Genomic DNA, 16,987 nt, shown 5'->3' with positions numbered 1-16,987 from the left:
GCTCTCTGGGGTCCGCTCTCCGCTCCCGCTACCGATCGAACTAGCGAGAATGGCGGGACGGGCGGGATAAGCCCTGCGATCGGCCCGCCCTAGGCGTCGTTCACTGGCCAGCAGCGCTGTCAATCTCACCACCTGACCTCAACTCCTGCCTTCTATTGGCTAGCCTTTTATCACTTCTCCACGCTCATTGGCCCTTAGGCGGCTAATTCGGCCGACCTACAACCGTTCCAGCCTCCGCCGCCATAGAGACCGGAACTAGAATTAGAGTAGTCACCACGCGAACCATAGAGTACCCGAGAGGACGGGCAGAGGGAACGTGACTTTCACGAGGCTGTATCCCGGCCGGGCTCCGCGTTCGGGGTTGTGTCCGGGCCGAAGAAAAGGCGTTAAGAAACACCTGGGTCGAAATTACCTGGCCTGACCCAGGGCTGGGAAAAAGGCCCGATCTCTTAGGCCTCTGTTTCTTCCCTTGCTCCTGGCCGCGATTACGCGGGGAGAAAGCGATCTTTGCTTAATGGCCGTGTGTAGTCGCCGCACAACCAAGGGTTTCTGGAACTGGCTTAAACGGATGTGCTCGAACAGCTTGTGCTTTGGGCGGTACCGTAACTTTGGAGGGACCGACCACTCAGGCCCTGAGGCCGCCCCGGCTTGGCATTTCTGGGGCGGGGGTGTACTCCGAAGGGACCTGCCTTCTGATCCATTTTGCCAGACATAGAAGGAATGTGCCTTCCTTATGTGTTCACATCTTTTTGTATTGGCCACAAGTCAGATTTAATTTCAACTCACGTTTATTCGACAAGCTAGACTCCCCCCCCCCTTTATCTCTTCAACAAGTCAACTGAGATCAGAATTACTGCCCGTAGTTTACAAATGGTAAAATTGCGGCAGCCACCCGCTGTCGCTGCAATCGTCCACCCACCTTCATTCATTATTATGCGTTTACTGTCGATTGATGATGGGATCGTTTGCGAGTCATTTTCTGCCTTCTGATGGAGGTAGAAATGTCAACACCCAACAGTCCATACACTTTAGAGCTGCCAAAGCACAAAGCATTTTGAGGCTGGAAGCAGGAAGAAGGTGGAGTTCTGACTTCGGGCAAAGGAGGTTTATGCAAACGCCTGGAGCCAATAAGGTACGGGGGGCCTAAAGGGAAAGGCAAATAAAGTAGTTCGATAAGGCGTTTAAAACGTTGGGTTATAGGCAGAGGGAGGGTGAACTAAGTATATTTAATTTGAAATTTATTTGGAGATAAGTAGGGAGTGGCATCTTTTTAAAAAATGGCTACTGGGTGGAGAATGGATTATAGAAAGGCAAGGAATGGAAGTAGGAAAGCCAGTTCAGCAGCCAATGCAGTAGCCCTTACCCCATCAGTTCCATTTCGGCCTGGACATTATACCTGATAAAGGCCTCCCTGAATAGCCAGAAAAGTAGAACTATCAGTTCAGTCTCTTCATTCTAGGATGGGGCTACTCTAGGCCATTACCACCTATTGCTTAAATACAGAAGTAGGAATAGGCAATTTTTGTTGTTGTTGTTAAGAGCCAAAGAGTAATTATTTTGTTATTGTTTTTTTCTTTTCTTTTTGGTGGAAATGGAGATCAATCCGCGGGCCTTGCACATGCTAGGCAAACACTTTACCACTCAGTCCCAAATATCAAATATTTAAGTTTTGTGGGCTATTTTATCCTAATAACGCAGCTTTTAGAGCCTGAAAACATCCATAAGCTTACCTATGTCCTGAAAAAACATGGATGCTGAAATATGAGTTTCATAAAATCTTTTTTGGGGATGTACCAGAAATTGAACCCAGGGGCATTCTACCTCCTGAGCTTCCCACCAACCCCAGAAAGAAAGAAAGAAAGAAAGAAAGAAAGAAAGAAAGAAAGAAAGGAAGGAAGGAAGGAAGGAAGGAAGAAAGAAAGGCCGGGCGTGGTGGTTCACGCTTGTAATCCCCGCACTTGGGAGACTGAGACAGGAGGATCAAAGCCAGCCTCATCTACTTAGTGAGATCACACTAGTCTTGCTACTTGCTGAGGCTGTCCTTTAAGCCTACATTCTTCCTGTCTCACCCTCCCAAGTACTGGGATTACAGGATTTTAAGCCAAGTGTCATGGAACACACCTGTAATCACAGTACTTGAGACTGGAGGATCTCAGATTCAAGGACAGCCTCAGCATGTAGCAAGACTCTCAGCAAACCTAGCAGGACCCGGGTTTCCAAACACAAAACAGCTGGGTGTGGTGAGGCATGCTTATAATCCCAGTACTTGAGAGGCTGAGACTGGAGGATTGCAGATTCGTGATTAGCCTCAGCTGCTTAGTGGGGCCCTACCGCAATTTAGTGAGACCCTGATTCAAAAAAATAATAAAAGCCGGGCGTGGTGGCACACCCTTGTAATCCCTGGGCTTGGGAGGCAGAGACAGGAGGATCGCACAGGTTCCAAGCCAGCCGCGCGCTGGCTTAGGAGACCCTGTTTCCAAATGAAAATGTAAAAATAGGTCTGGGAGTGTAGCCCCAAGGTAGAAGGGCTCCCAGGAACCCCAGTACCACCAAAAATAAATAAATAAATAAATAGGGCTGGCGCCGGGCGTGGTAACAAACACTTCTAATCCCAGCATTTGGCAGGCTGAGTCAGGAAGATCACTGTTCTCCGACAGCCTCAGCTACTTAGTGAGGCCCTTTGCAACTCAGTGAGACCCTGTTTCAAAATAGGGCTGGTGGTGTATCCCAGATGTAAAATGCCCCTGGATTCCATCCCCAGAACTGCAAAAAAAAAAAAAAAAAAAAAAAAAAAAATATATATATATATATATAATAAAAACCAAGAACAAACAACAACAAAAACTTAAGCTTATGAGTCATAGTAAATCAGGGACCTGAGTGTGGTGACACAAGTCTCTAATTCTAATATTTGGGAAGAATTTGAATATTCCAGCATTTGACAGGTTTAAGGATAAGCAAGTAATGAGACTTTCATCAACCGAGTGAGACCTTGTTTCAAAACAAAAATTCAAAATAGGCCTGGAAGTATAGCTCAGAGGTAAAATGTCCCTGGGTTCAATCTCTAGTACCACAAAAACAAATCAGGGAGTGAGATCTGGTCCACCAGCTGTAGTCTCTTGATCCCTGACTTAGAGCACAGTGTGGATTTTTGTGTGCCTATGTGGTACTGGAGATTGAACTCAGGGGCATTTTACTTCCAAACTATACCCCAGTCCTATTTTTTTTTTTTTAACTTTTGTTTTGAAATAGAAGGTGTGGTGGGGTACGCTTTCAATCCCAGCATTCAGGAGGCTGAGGCTGGAGGATCTTGCTTCACGGACTACCTCACCTACTTAGGCCCTCGGCAAACTAGTGAGACCCTGTTTCAAAATAAAAAATAAAAAATAGAGGCCGGGTGTGGTGGTGCACACTTGTAATCCCAGCATTCGGGAGGCTGAGACTGGAGGATCTTGCTTCACGGACAACCTCAGCTACTTAGGCCCTCTGTAAATTAGACCCTGTTTTAAGATAAAGAATAAAAAATAGGTCAGGGGGTGTAGCTCGGAGGTTGAATGCCCCTGGATTGCACCCCCAGACACCCCCCCCAAAAAAAACGGTGTCCCTAGGTTGATGAGAGTATCACACTTGCTGAGGTGCTGCCTTCAAATCTATGATCCTGCTGGGCGTGGTGGCGCACGCTTGTAATCCCTGTGCTTGGGAGGCTGAGACAGGAGGATCACACAAGTTCGAAGCCAGCCTCAGCTGCTTAGTAAGACCCTGTTTCCAAATAAAATATAAAAAAGGTCTGGGAGTATAGCCCAGAGGTAGAAAGCCTCTGGGTTCTACCCCTAGTACCACCAAAAAAAAACAAAAAAAACCTATGATCCTCCTGCCTCAGCCTCCCAAGTACTGGAATTACAGGCCTGTGCCAACATGCCTGGCTCCTGTTGTAGCCTCTTAAGCAGGAGCCTTCTCATCTTTCTTTCTTGCAGTACTCGGGATTGAACCCAGGTCTTCACACCTGCTAGGCAGTCACTCTACCACGGCACCATATCTCCAGCCCTTTCATTTTTTTTTTCTTCCCAGCCCTTTCATTTTGAGACAGGGTCTTACTAAGTTGTCTACACTGGCTTTGAATTTGTACTCTTGCCTGAGGCCTCCTGAGTAGCTGAAGTTACAGGCATCATACCCAGGTACTCTTCCTCCCTCCAGGCATCATACCCAGGTACTGGGGTTTGAATCCAGAGGCATTCTACCTCTGGGCTACACTCCCAGCCCTATTTTATTTTTTACTTTGAAAGAGTCTCACTAAATTGCTAAGGGTCTCACTTAAGTTATCGAGGCAGGCCTTGAACATGTGATTGATCCTCTTGTCTCAGCCCCCCAAATACTGGGATTACTGAGCCACCATGCCCATGCATAGCTCTTTCTACTTCTTTCTACTCTGATATTCTCTGCAGCAGTCAGTGTTGTTTGGAAAACATCTGATTATGACTTCCATTACCTTTAGGATAGTCCATGCTGGGCGTGGTGGCGCACGCTTGTAATCCCCATGCTTGGGAGGCTGAGACAGGAGGATCGCACAGGTTCGAAGCCAGCCTCAGCTACTTAGTGAGGCTCTAAGCAACTTAGTGAATGAGACCCTTGTCCCGTCCCTAAGGCTCCGTCCTGCAGAGCCCCGGGAAAGAAGACACAAACGCTGAGTCTGTTGATGATGCTTCCTCTTTAATGCTTCCCCCTCAATGCGCACAGCAAGCAAATATATATTAGTCTCATAACCCCTCCCTCATCACTCCACCAACCCCAAGCTTCCCACAGCTAGGGCTCTCATAGGCGGGCTGGTGGTAGCACGAGGCGCTGCGTCACTGATCATCCGTAGGGCACCTGATAGGTCACACTGCGCAGGCTCAGGGCACCGCCAGCCTCATGAGCCTCGTGACTTGGCAACATGCCTAGGTGCCATCTTGAGCCACCGCCCCATCCCGGTCTAGCAGAGTGGGCCCTGACAGACCCTGTTTCCAAATAAAATATAAAATAGGTAGGTCTGGGAGTAAAGCCCGGAGGTAAAAAGTCTCTAGGTTCCACCCCCAGTACCACCAAAAAAAAAAAAAAAAGATAGTCCACATTCCTTAATGTGGTTTACAGGGCTCCATATGACTTCCCTAAGCTTATTTTCCCACTTTTCTTTCACATTCCTTTTTTTTTTTTTTTTTGTGGTACTGGGGTTGGAACCCAGAGGCTTTCTACCTCTGGGCTATACTCCCAGACCCATTTTATATTTTATTTGGAAACAGGGTCTCACTAAGTTGCTGAGAGCCTCACTAAGTAGCTGAGGCTGGCTTTGAACCTGTGCGATCCTCCTGTCTCAGCCTCCCAAGCGCGGGGATTACAAGCATGCGCCACCACGCCTGGCTCTTTCACATTCCTTTTCCAAACTTCCAGGGGCTTTTTTAGCTGTTGCTTCCTTTGGACTGTCACATGCTACTGTCCAGGACAGTTCCTTCCACTCTCTCCTTTGCTTGCCTTTTCTCCCTTCAGCTCTTGGCTCAGGGAGCACTAGGATGAACCATTCCTTTTGCCCCTTGCACCACTTAAAGGCAGGCAGTTGGAATTGTGTGTAGTGTCACTGTATAGCTGGGTGGTGTGGGCTCTCGGGTGGCTGGGAGGTGAATTTCAGCACCAGCTGTGATCCTGGGCATCTGTACTGTCTCTGTAGGGGCAAAGACCTGGCTATAAGAAAACTAGTTTCTTTCTTTCTTTTTTTTTTTTTTCTTTTTTTTTTTTTTTGGTGGTACTAGGGATGGAACCCAGGGGCCTTCTACCTCCGGGCTACACTCCCAGACCTATTTTATATTTTGTTTGGAAACAGGGTCTCTTAAGGCAGCTGAAGCTGGCTTCGAACCTGCACGATCCTCCTGTCTCAGCCTCCCAAGCGTGGGGCTTACTAGTTTCTTTCTTATCTCATCTTCCTGTCATGCTCACAATACCGGTTAGGAGTCCCTCCCGTCCTAATGAATTGTATTGCTCTGGTAAATCATCCCCACCATACTATAAATTCATTAAGCATCTAGTACCTAAAATGTAATACTTAAATACATATGTTAAATGACACAGTGTAGGAAATGAATCAGGTCATTGGGAGGCAGGGAGTGTAGCTCAGTGGTAGAGCTCTTGCCTGGCATGTAAGAGACCCTGGGTTCCACCCCCAACATCACAAACGAACAGAGGTCATCTGGGCAGCTCTGCTGGCAATCCAGGTGGAAAACTGCTTGTAGGAACCAAGTGTGTGGAGAGAAGTGGATTCCAGAGCTGCTATTCGTCCATTCCAGCTCCAGATGACTCCTGAAGGTTAAAGAGAATACCTTGCTTCAAAAGGCAATTCTGCCAACAGTCAGGACATCTCTTTTTTCCTTTTTCTTCCCCCAGTACTGGGGATTAAACCCAGAGGTATTCTACTTCTGAGCTATACCCTCAGCCCTATTTTTTATTCTTTATTTTGAAACAGGGTCTAAGTTGTGAAGAGCCTCACTAAGTAGCTGAGACTGGTAGCAAACCTGCGATCCTCCTGTCTCAGCCTCCCAAGTGCTGGCATTACAAGCGTGCACCACCACGCCCCACGCCCGGCTTCTCAAGGACATTTAAGAGCTTGCCTTAGAGCCTTGAGACCCCCCCTACAAGTTGTTATAAAGACTCTTAGAGATGACAGTGAGTAACTTCCCTGTGTTACCTTTGGAAGAGATGGCTTCTCAAGCAAAAATATGAATTCTGTATTATTTGTCTTTCAGATGTTACTAAGAAAAGTATCACTGTTTACTCATCCATTTTCTTCATTCAGCTTTCTTCATGCTCAATGAGAGAGACACAAAGATGAGCTAAGACACTATGGTGTTTTGTTTTTTGGCTATTGTTTTGCAGTACTGGGGATTGAACCTGATAAGTAAAATAAAAAATTAAATGCGAGTAAAATAAAAATAATGTGCATACGGCGGAGTGTGAAAAACACGAGAGAGGTCCGGTACACATGGCACGTAAAGTTTTAATGGCACGGCTCTCCCGGGGATCAGGGCGAGGCACCGTGGGGCCTGCGCGCCTGTCCGAAGCTTGAGGACGCGGGCTCTCCTTTTCAAGGTATGCATCTCGCGAGATGAGGGTTTACTCGCGGGAACGCCCAATTCTCGCGCGGGGGTTTCAGCCCCTCCCTTGCCCTGCAGAGGTCATGTGACACAAAGTCACATGAGTGCAGGACCCAACTTAACAGAACCCAGGGACATTCTACCTCTGAACTATACCCCCAGCCCTATTTCTTATTGTACCAGTATTGGAAATGGCCTAGGAAGATTTGAGAAAGCTCTGATTATTAATATATTTCAAAAATAATTGTGTCAAAATGGCGGCAGACCTAGAGAAAGGCTTGGCTTTGATCAGAAAGCAAACAGCTATTGAAACTTAGATTGACTTAGCTACATGTAATTAGCAAGTCAATAGGAGAGGAGAACTAGGCCTTTTTCTATCTAAAGACAATCTTAGGTGAGGAGAACCTGGCCTTTCTCTATCTAAAGACAGATCTACATGATTAAGCTAGCTAATATGGTAGGAGGGGTCAACCTTCATGAAAGGAGACACTTTGCCACACCTTGCTGGGGGAGGTACCTTACAGGGTAAGGGGAGGTACCTTACAGGGACGTTCACCACATCAAAATTACGTAAACAAGATGGAGGTCATGGGTATAAAAATTCCGGTCCACATGCTGTATCTGGGGAGTGGTGAGTTGGCCCGGGACACCCTCCCCCCTCATGCCATTTTGGCATGGGGCTGTATTTTCTGTATTTCTATTTTCTGTATTTCTATCTTCTTAATAAACTTCTTTAAATCTTCAGCAACTGTCCAAGCTATGCATATTTATTTTTAGCTTAGGACAAGAACCCGTGGTTTTTCTGTTTTTGGTCGTTTTGGGTTTTGTTATTGGTTGGGGGAAAGTGTGTCCCGGGACCCTCGCAGAGGTCCCCGGGGAACAGTTTCCCCGCAATCATATTCTCCCCAAACCGTAACACTTATGTTTAAACAAGAGTCTCATTAAGATGCAGAGGGCCTCACTAAGTAGCTGAGGCTGACCACGAACCTTTAAACCTCCTGTCTCAGTCTCCCAAGTCTTGGGATTACAAACATGCCCGCCACATCTGGTAAGAAATGGCCTCCTTGTAGCCACTGCAGACAGTACTGATGTACCCAGGTTCATGTTGCAATTCATCATCCAGCCACCCTGGGAGCCACACCACCCTGCTATCCATAGTGACCCCAGTACACGCAATTCCAGCTCCTGCCTTTAAGTGATATAAGGGGCAAAAAGATTCATCCCCCAAATCACTTTTTCTCCCCCTTGGTACTAGGAATTGAACCCTCCTGGGGTGGTGGTATATCCTACCTCTGAGCTACACTCCAAGACCCTTTTATTTTGAAACAGTGTCTCACTGAGGTATGATAGGCATGTGCCACTGTGCCAGGCTCCAAGAATCTCTTATTTATTTATTTATTTATTTATTTATTTATTTATTTATTTTTCGGGTCTGGAGATGGAACCCAGAGGCATTTGACCTCTGAGCTACACCCCCTGCCCAATTTTTTATTCTTTATTTTGAAACAGGGTCTCACTGAGTTGCGAAGGGCCTCACTAAGTAGCTGAGGCTGTCTGCGAACTGCGATCCTCCACTCTCAGCCTCCCAAATGCTGGGATTACAAGTGTGCGCCACCACACCCGACTAAGAATCTCCTTTTTATTTTTATTTTTTTGCGGTACTGGGAATGGAATCCAGGGGCATTCTACCTCCGAGTGACACCCCAAACCCTATTTTTTAAATTGATCTTGAAACAGTTTCACTGAGTTGCAAAGGGCTTCACCTAAATAGCTGAGGCTGTCTGTGAGCTATGATCCTCCTGTCTCACCCTCCCAAAGAATCTCCTCTGCAGAATAACTTTTACCTTGTCTCCTATCTCTAACAGATTCTGGCCTAAGAACATAGATCTTTCTTCCCAGCCCTGACCTCCTGGCTAATTCCAACCAATTTATCAATACTTCTCAGATGGGGGGGTGTCTCACCTTTTGGTACTGGGGATTGAACCCAGGGGCATTCTACCTCTAAGCTACACCACTAGCTTTTTTGTTTTGTTTTGTTTTGAAATGTAGTCTAGCTAGGTTGCTGCGAGTCTACATGCTGAGGCTGTCCTTGAACCTGTGATCCTCCTGCCTCAGCCTCCCAAATACTGGGATTACAGGTATGCACTACCATGCCTGGCTACAAGAAGCCTTTTTTTTTTTTTTTCAGAACTTGGAGTTGAACCCAGGGGCAGGGGCATTCTACCTCCCAGCTACAACCCCAGCCTTATTTTTTATTCTTAAATTTGAAACAGGGTCTCACTAAGCTGTGAAGGCCTCCGTACTGAGGCTAGCCGCGAGGGCCTAAGTAGCTGAGGCTGGCTTCACGCCCGCGATCCTCCTGTCTCAGCCTCCCAAGAGCAGGGATTACAAGCGTGCACCACCACGTCCAGCTCACAAGAAGTCTTTTTCAACCTCTTCCCTGCACCTCATCTCTCCATCACTCTCATGTCTTGTTTAATCATCATTCACTCATTCATGCAACACATATTTACTGAACACCTATTATAATAGGTGCTCGGCTAGCCCAGGTGCTGGGGACACAGCAGTTAAACAACATAAAAGCAAATGCAAAGCACCATCACACAGTTCCTGCCCTTATGGGGGCACACATTTTGATACTGAACCATGATCCTCTGGTCTCAGCCTCCCGAATGCTGGGATTACAAGCATGCGCCACCATGCCTGCCCTCTCTCTCTCATTAAACTTTTGAGTTGAAACTGTGCCTGTCTCTTGACACAAACTTGGGCCTTGCCTTATTTTTGCAGCTGAAGTGCACATGACAGAGACTGGCATGGGTGTAGGTGCCAGGTGTAACTGAATTCAACTCGACAGCCCATCACAACGTTAGCTCAGGATCACAGCTGTTCATCCTCCTTCCAGTCTTTTCTCCACAGTGCACTATGACATGTATTTACCTAACAAGAGAGAGTTACAAATATCTATAGGTAGGGCCTCTGTGTATCTCACCGTCTATCTTATTCCTAACACACTGAAAGGCACCTGTAACCAGCTGTTACCTCTGCTGCTACAGTAGGTATGAAGTATTTCTGATCAAAAGACAGGAAGATGAAAGGAGAAACAGGAGAACACAAAGTGCCTCTTGAAAGAAACACTAGGGAGCTTTCTTTCCCTCTTCAATATTATGTTCTGTGAAGCACAGCACAGTGGTGCACACCTGTAATGCCAGTACTTGGGAGGCTCAAGGCCAACCCCCAGCAATTTAGCAAGGCCCTCAGCAACTTAGTGAGATGCTGTTTCAAAAAAAAAAAAAAAAAAAGCCAGGCATGGTGGCGCACCCTTGTAATCCCAGCATTTGGGAGGCTGAGATCAGAGGATCGCGGTTCCCAGACAGCCTCAGCTACTTAGTGAGGCCTTCTGCAACTCAGTGAGACCCTGTTTCAAATTGGGCAGGGGGTGTAGCTCAGAGGTCGAATGCCTCTGGGTTCCATTCCCAGACCCGCAAAAAAAAAAAAAAAAAAAAAAAAAGCCAGGCCCAGTGGCACAGGCTTGTACCCTGCACTTGGGAGGCGGAGACAGAAGAATCAAGCAGGTCTTGCTGGTTTAAAAGACTGTTTCCAAATTTAAAAAAAATATAAAATAGGCCTGGGAGTGTAGCCTGGAGGTAGAAGGGGTTCCAGGAACCCCAGTACCACCAAAAAAAAAAAAAAAAAAAGGGAAGGGGGCAAGGTTTGGGGTATAGAAAGTGGTAGAACTCTTCTGGGTTCAATTTCCAGTGCCAACAAAACCAAACAAATATAAAAAACCCATGTTAGGCTATTTCCTTTCAAAATTAATATTTTCTAGCCGGGTTATGTAATTCCAGTACTTGGGAGGCTAAGACATGAGGATTGCATATTCAAGGCCAGCCTCAGCAACTTTTTGTGTGTGTGGTATAGGGGATGGAACCCAGCGGCTTTTTTTTTTTTTTTTGGTGGTACTGGAGGTGGAACCCAGAGGCTTTCTACCTCCGGGCTATACTCCCAGACCCATTTTATATTTTATTTGGAAACAGGGTCTCACTAAGTTGCTGAGAGCCTCACTAAGTAGCTGAGGCTGGCTTCGAACCTGTGTGATCCTCCTGTTTCAGCCTTCCAAGCGTGGGGATTACAAGCGTGCGCCACCACGCCTGGCCCCAGGGGCTTTTCTACCTCCAGGCTATACTCCCAAACCTATTTTATACTTTTTATTTGGAAACAGGGTCTCACTAAGTTGCTGAGAGCCTCACTAAGTAGCTGAGGCTGGCTTCGAACCTGTGTGATCCTCCTGTCTCAGCCTCCCAAGTACGGAGACTACAAGCATGTACCACCACACCCGGCTCCAGCCTAAGCAACTTAATGAGATTCTCAGCAACCTAGAAAGACCCTGTTTCAAAACAAATAAATAAAAAGGGCCAGGGGTATAGCTCAGAGGTAGAGTACCCCTGGATCCAATCTCCATTGCTACAAGCACAAAACAAAACCCCTAACATTTCACAAAGCACATTACTGCTTACAATTTACCTTCTTATCTCTTTTCTTACTTGACTCTTACAACAAAACTATGAGGTAAACAGGTATTAATATCACCATTTTACAGATGAGAAAACTGGGGCTCAGAAAAGAGAGGCTAATTTTTTTCTTTTTTTGCAGTACTGGGGAGGGAGCCCAGGGGCATTCTACCGCTGAGCTACACCTCCAGCCCTATTTTTTATTATTATTAATTTTGAAACAGCTCGTTAAATTGCAGAGGACCTCACTAAGTAGCTGAAGTTGGCCTCAAACCTGCAATTCTCCTGTCTCATCTCCCAAATGCTGAGATTACAAGCATGTGCCACCATGCCTACTGAAGCTAACTTCCTAGGACATCCATTGTTTAAAAATGACCTGATAGCTAAGTGTGGTGGTGTAGGCTTGTGATGGAACACTCTTGTTGAAGCAGGGCTGTAAGGGCCTGGGGCTTTGCTTTCTTTCTTTTTTTCTTTTTTTTTTTTTGAAGGTCTGGGGATGGAACCCAGGAGTGTTTGACCTCCAAGCCATACCCCCTGCCCTATTTTTATTTTTTTTTTTTGGTGGTATTGGGGGTGGAACCCAGGGGCTTTCTACCCCTGGGCCATACTCCCAGACCTTCTTTTTTTTTTTTTTTTTTGTGGGTCTGGGGATGGAACCCAGGGGCATTTGGCCTCGGAGCTACATCCTGTGCCCAATTTTTTATTCTTTGTTTTGAAACCGGGTCTCACTGAGTTTCAAAGGGCCTCACTAAATAGCTGAGGCTGTCCGCAAACTGCAATCCTCTGGTCTCAGCTTCCCAAATGCTGGGATTACAAGCGTGCACCACCATGCCCGGCTCCCAGACCTAATTTTATACTTTATTTGGAAACAGTCTCACTAAGTTGCTGAGAGCCTCACTCAGTAGCTGAGGCTGGCTTTGAACCTGCACAATCCTCCTGTCTCAGCCTCCCAAGCGCAGGGATTACAAGGGTGCGCCACCATGCCTGGCCTATTTTTATTCTTTATTTTGAAACAGTGTCTCACTAAATTGCGGAGGGCCTTACTAAGTAGCTGAGGCTGTCCACAAACTGCGATCCTCTGGTTTCAGCCTCCCGAATGCTGGGATTCATACAAGCATGCACCACCACACCCGGCTGGGTTTTGCTTACTTTGCCTATCAACTTGACCTAAAAGGGGACTGCTACAACTGCTTGTAAACCTTAGGCAACAGCTACACAGAGCAAGAGCTTGGCTCTGATCCATGCTGCCTTCTGGGGAGAGCCAGTCCTAGTCAAAGCTGAGGGGTAAAGAGACATGGCCACAATCACAACTGTTCAAAAACAACATACATCGGACACAAATACACAAAACCAAAGCTAAAGCAAACCATACACACAGAAAACTTTATTTACAGTTAAAAGTTTAAACACAGACAATCTTGGTTCTGAATCTGTGATACATCCTGGGTCTCTTGATCAAGTGGGGCGCAGCAGGCAGGAAAGCAAACGTGGGCCAGTCCAGCTTATCTGACTTGAGAACATCACCCAGAGTGAGGGAGGGCCTACAGTGGAGAGACAGGGAGGTCAGTGAAGGGCGGGAGAGAAGCAGCTCAGAGGAACAGGAGGGGACACTCCATTTGAGAGACAATGCCCCAGCTCTCCTCGGTATTCCTAATCCTCTTTCCCCCTAAAGTAGAGCCAGTCTGACTCTTACCATAGATCATACCTTTGGTTCCCCAGAGATTGAGACTTATTATTACACTAGAACCAAGAAGATACAAGTATTCATGGCCAAGCATATTACCTTCATTATATTAGTTACCTCGCACAACTCCATGCAGTAGATATCATTTGTCTGCAAAGAAGCAAACTAGAATCCCAAGCAGATTAACGACTGAAGTAAGGTCACAGACTTAGGCCAGTGGTAGGACTTCCTGGTCTGCTTGGCTCCAAGGCCTGTGTCCTTTCTGCAAGGCTTTGATGCCTCTCTGTGGAGCTCCAGAACAAAGAGCAATCCTTCCTGTAAGTTTTGGTTCCAGGAGTAGAGAGAGGGAAGCCCATACTCTCTGTTCATGAGCCTGGAGTTAGCTGTACTAAAGGAACGGGGTGAACACTCAGGTACTCCTACCCCTTCTCCTGCCAGTCACCAAGCGCGGCCACATCCTCCTCTGGGAAACAGTGAATCTGGCATCACACTGCAGACTCGGATGTTTAATCCTGGGCCCTCAACCAGCGTGTATACAAATGCATAAGTGCACTTTGCCAATTGCATGCTGTACTGGGACCTAAACTATGTGACCAGGCACCGTGTGAGTCACCATGATCCTTGCTTCAGGGAGTTCTCAGTCTAGAGAAAAACAGACCAACACATTTGTGATACATTGTGCTAACTGCTATAATGGAAGGAGGAACCAAGTTGTGGGAGCACTCAGGTGGGAACTGCTGGCTAGGCTTGGCCCTGGAAGGATCAGATACAGAGAAGGGGAGGATTGACAAACAGCTCTAGGCATGCCCCTGGGAGGCGATACAGGAATTGGGATTAGTTAAAGCTACATATACAGTATGTATTCCTATTATACAACCAATGCTTTATGTGGAACATTCAAACATAAATAGGACAATATAAACTGGAAAAGTGTTTTTTCTATACATACTCTACAGAAGTATCTATGTGTAGTCTATTTTTCACTGCAGAAATTTCTGAAATAGTTATTCAATATAAATAGTATCATGCATACACAATAACTTGACTGTCAATTTACCTTAGAAATCTTGCCAATACATACAGATGTGTCTTTCTTTTTGTTAAGGCTGAATAGTACTGCACCGGAGGGACACACCTCCATGTACATAAGACCCAGTTACATGTGGGCAGCTTTGTCTCTGTACTGGCTTGGACTGGACTGGAGCCAGACATTCTCCCCACCCCTGCCTTTCAGCTGGCCGACTGAAAAGACTTTCAGAGCAGGGAACAAACAGTGTCACACACCTAACAGACACACAGAAGTGAGCTGCTGAGCCTCAGAGTTTTCCCTAGACCCCTACTTTCATGTGGAACCCTTTCCCCCTCATCTGGACTATTGCATTGACTCTTCCTAGCCTCCAGCCCACCCTCTACATCACTGCCAGAATCTTTTTTTTTCTTTCTGTCAGTACTAGTGATTGAGCCCAGAGACATTCTAATTCATAGCCAAGCTCCCTGCTCTCTTTTGTTTATTTTGAAACAGGGTCTCCTATGTTGCGGGGAGGCTGGCCTTGAGCCTGTGATCCTCCTGTCTTAGCCTTCGAGGTATTGGGATCACAGGTATGCATCACCACCTCTGACTCAATCATCTTCTGAAGAAAACTCAACAACAGGGTTTTCCTGCTCAAAAGCCTTCAGTGGCTCCTAGGGGCTGGTTCTTTCTGGAGGGCCAGGCCCCTCAGAGAATCTGAGCACAAGGACTCAGGGCGTGGGTGGATAATGATTTGCTGCCTGAAGCCTTTGCCTTCTCCTCAGCATAACACATGAACTGCTTAGACCGACTCCAGCTCTCAGCGTTGGCCTTCCTCCAGGCTCAGCGCTTACCATTTGCTTCTCTACCCATGTGGGCCATGCTGAATTGTTTGTCGCTTCCCCTACACTTCCTGCCCTTTCCTACTTTTACATCTTTACATAAGCTGTTCTCTCTGCCTGGAATGCCCTTCCCAGAAAAACTGGCCCCTGAAAACTTTTATTCTTTCTTGTACTTCTGCATAGCTTCACCTGTCTTCCCGAACCACTCCAAGAACCAAGGCTTCCCACTATCCTTACCTTGTTCTAAAACCGCCAATCCAGTGAGTTTTTGTTTTCCCTTAAGTACTGAGGATAAAAACCAGGGCCTCTCTATCACTGAGCTACACCTCTGGCTGTTTTTACTCTTTGAGACAGGGTCTTGCTAAGTTGCCCAGGGTAGCCTCAAACTTGCCATCTTCCTGCCTCAGCCTCCTGAGTAGCTGGGATGACAGGTGCACACTATTACCCCCAGCACTATGACGATCTTAAGTAGTGCTCACTTGTACAATGAATGGAGGACCAGCTCAACCACCACCAACATATCTTCATAATCTTCCCCTACAGGAATGTATCACATTTTCAAGTAACAACAGAGGAGGATAGTGTCTCCTAGACCTCAGTCATTCAAATAGTCCCATTGTAAAGCCAGATGTGATGGTGTACTCCTGTAACCCAGTACTTGGGAGACTGAGAAAGAAGGATCACAAGTTCAAAACTATTCTCAGCATTTAGTGAGACTGTCAGCAACCTAGCAAGACCTGCTTCAAAATTAAAATGGGGGGGACGGACCCCTAGCCAAATAGCACCTTTGCAACTGTTGCAATATATATCCTTCACAGGTACAATTAATTTTTAACATGATCACTATTTGAGTTTTAATATTAGTCATAATAACTATAAATCATAGCCTGGCATGGTGGCAAATGCCTGTAATCCCAGTACTTTGGGAGGCTAAGATAGGAGGATGGCAATTTTGAGGACAGCTTCAACAGGTAGTGAGACCAACTGAGCAAGACGTGGTTTCAAAATAAAAAAGTAGCCGGGCGTGGTGGCGCACCCTTGTAATCCCCGCACTTGGGAGGCTGAGACAGGAGGATCGCACAGGTACGAAGCCAGCCTCAGCTACTTAGTGAGGCTCTCAGCAACTTAGTGAGACCCTGTTTCCAAATAAAGTATAAAATAGGTCTGGGAGTGTAGCCCGGAGGTAGAAAGCCTCTGGGTTCTACCCCCAGTACCACCCCCCACACACAAATAAATAAAAAAATAAATAAAATAAATAAAAAAGTAAAATAGTGCTGGGGGGTGGGGAGTAGCTCAGAGGGAGAATCCCCCTGAGTTCACTCCCTAGCACCATAATAAATAACTATAAAATCATGTGTAATAATGATATAGTTTTCCTAAGAAATGCAAATATTAAAAGATAGTCAATAGCAGTGTTTTCAGCCAGGCGTGGTGGCACACGCTTGTAATCCCGGCATTCAGGAGGCTGAGACCAGAGGATAGCAGTTTGTGGACAGCCTCAGCTACTTAGTGAGGCCCTCCGCAACTCAGTGAGACCCTGTTTCAAAATAAAGAATAAAAAATAGGGCAGGGAGTGTAGCTCGAAGGTCAAATGCCCCTGGGTTCCATCCCCAGACCCGTAAATAAAAGAAAGCAGTGTTTTCCATACTCCTTTGATAAAAAGGGAAGGGATTTGGACATTAGTAGGTTTAACAAGTGTCCCCAAATGATTCTTATCTACAGGCAAATTTGGGCAACAGTGAATTAAGGAAAGCTCTCTACCACTTGGTACTGTTAACAGGTCTGAAAATCACAGGGACAGAGCAGAGCAGCATACCAGACTAGCGGGG

Source organism: Muscardinus avellanarius (genome assembly GCF_963383645.1).
Source record: "Muscardinus avellanarius genome assembly, chromosome: 3".
NCBI lineage: Eukaryota > Metazoa > Chordata > Mammalia > Rodentia > Gliridae > Muscardinus > Muscardinus avellanarius.
This window is presented reverse-complemented; position numbering follows the sequence as displayed.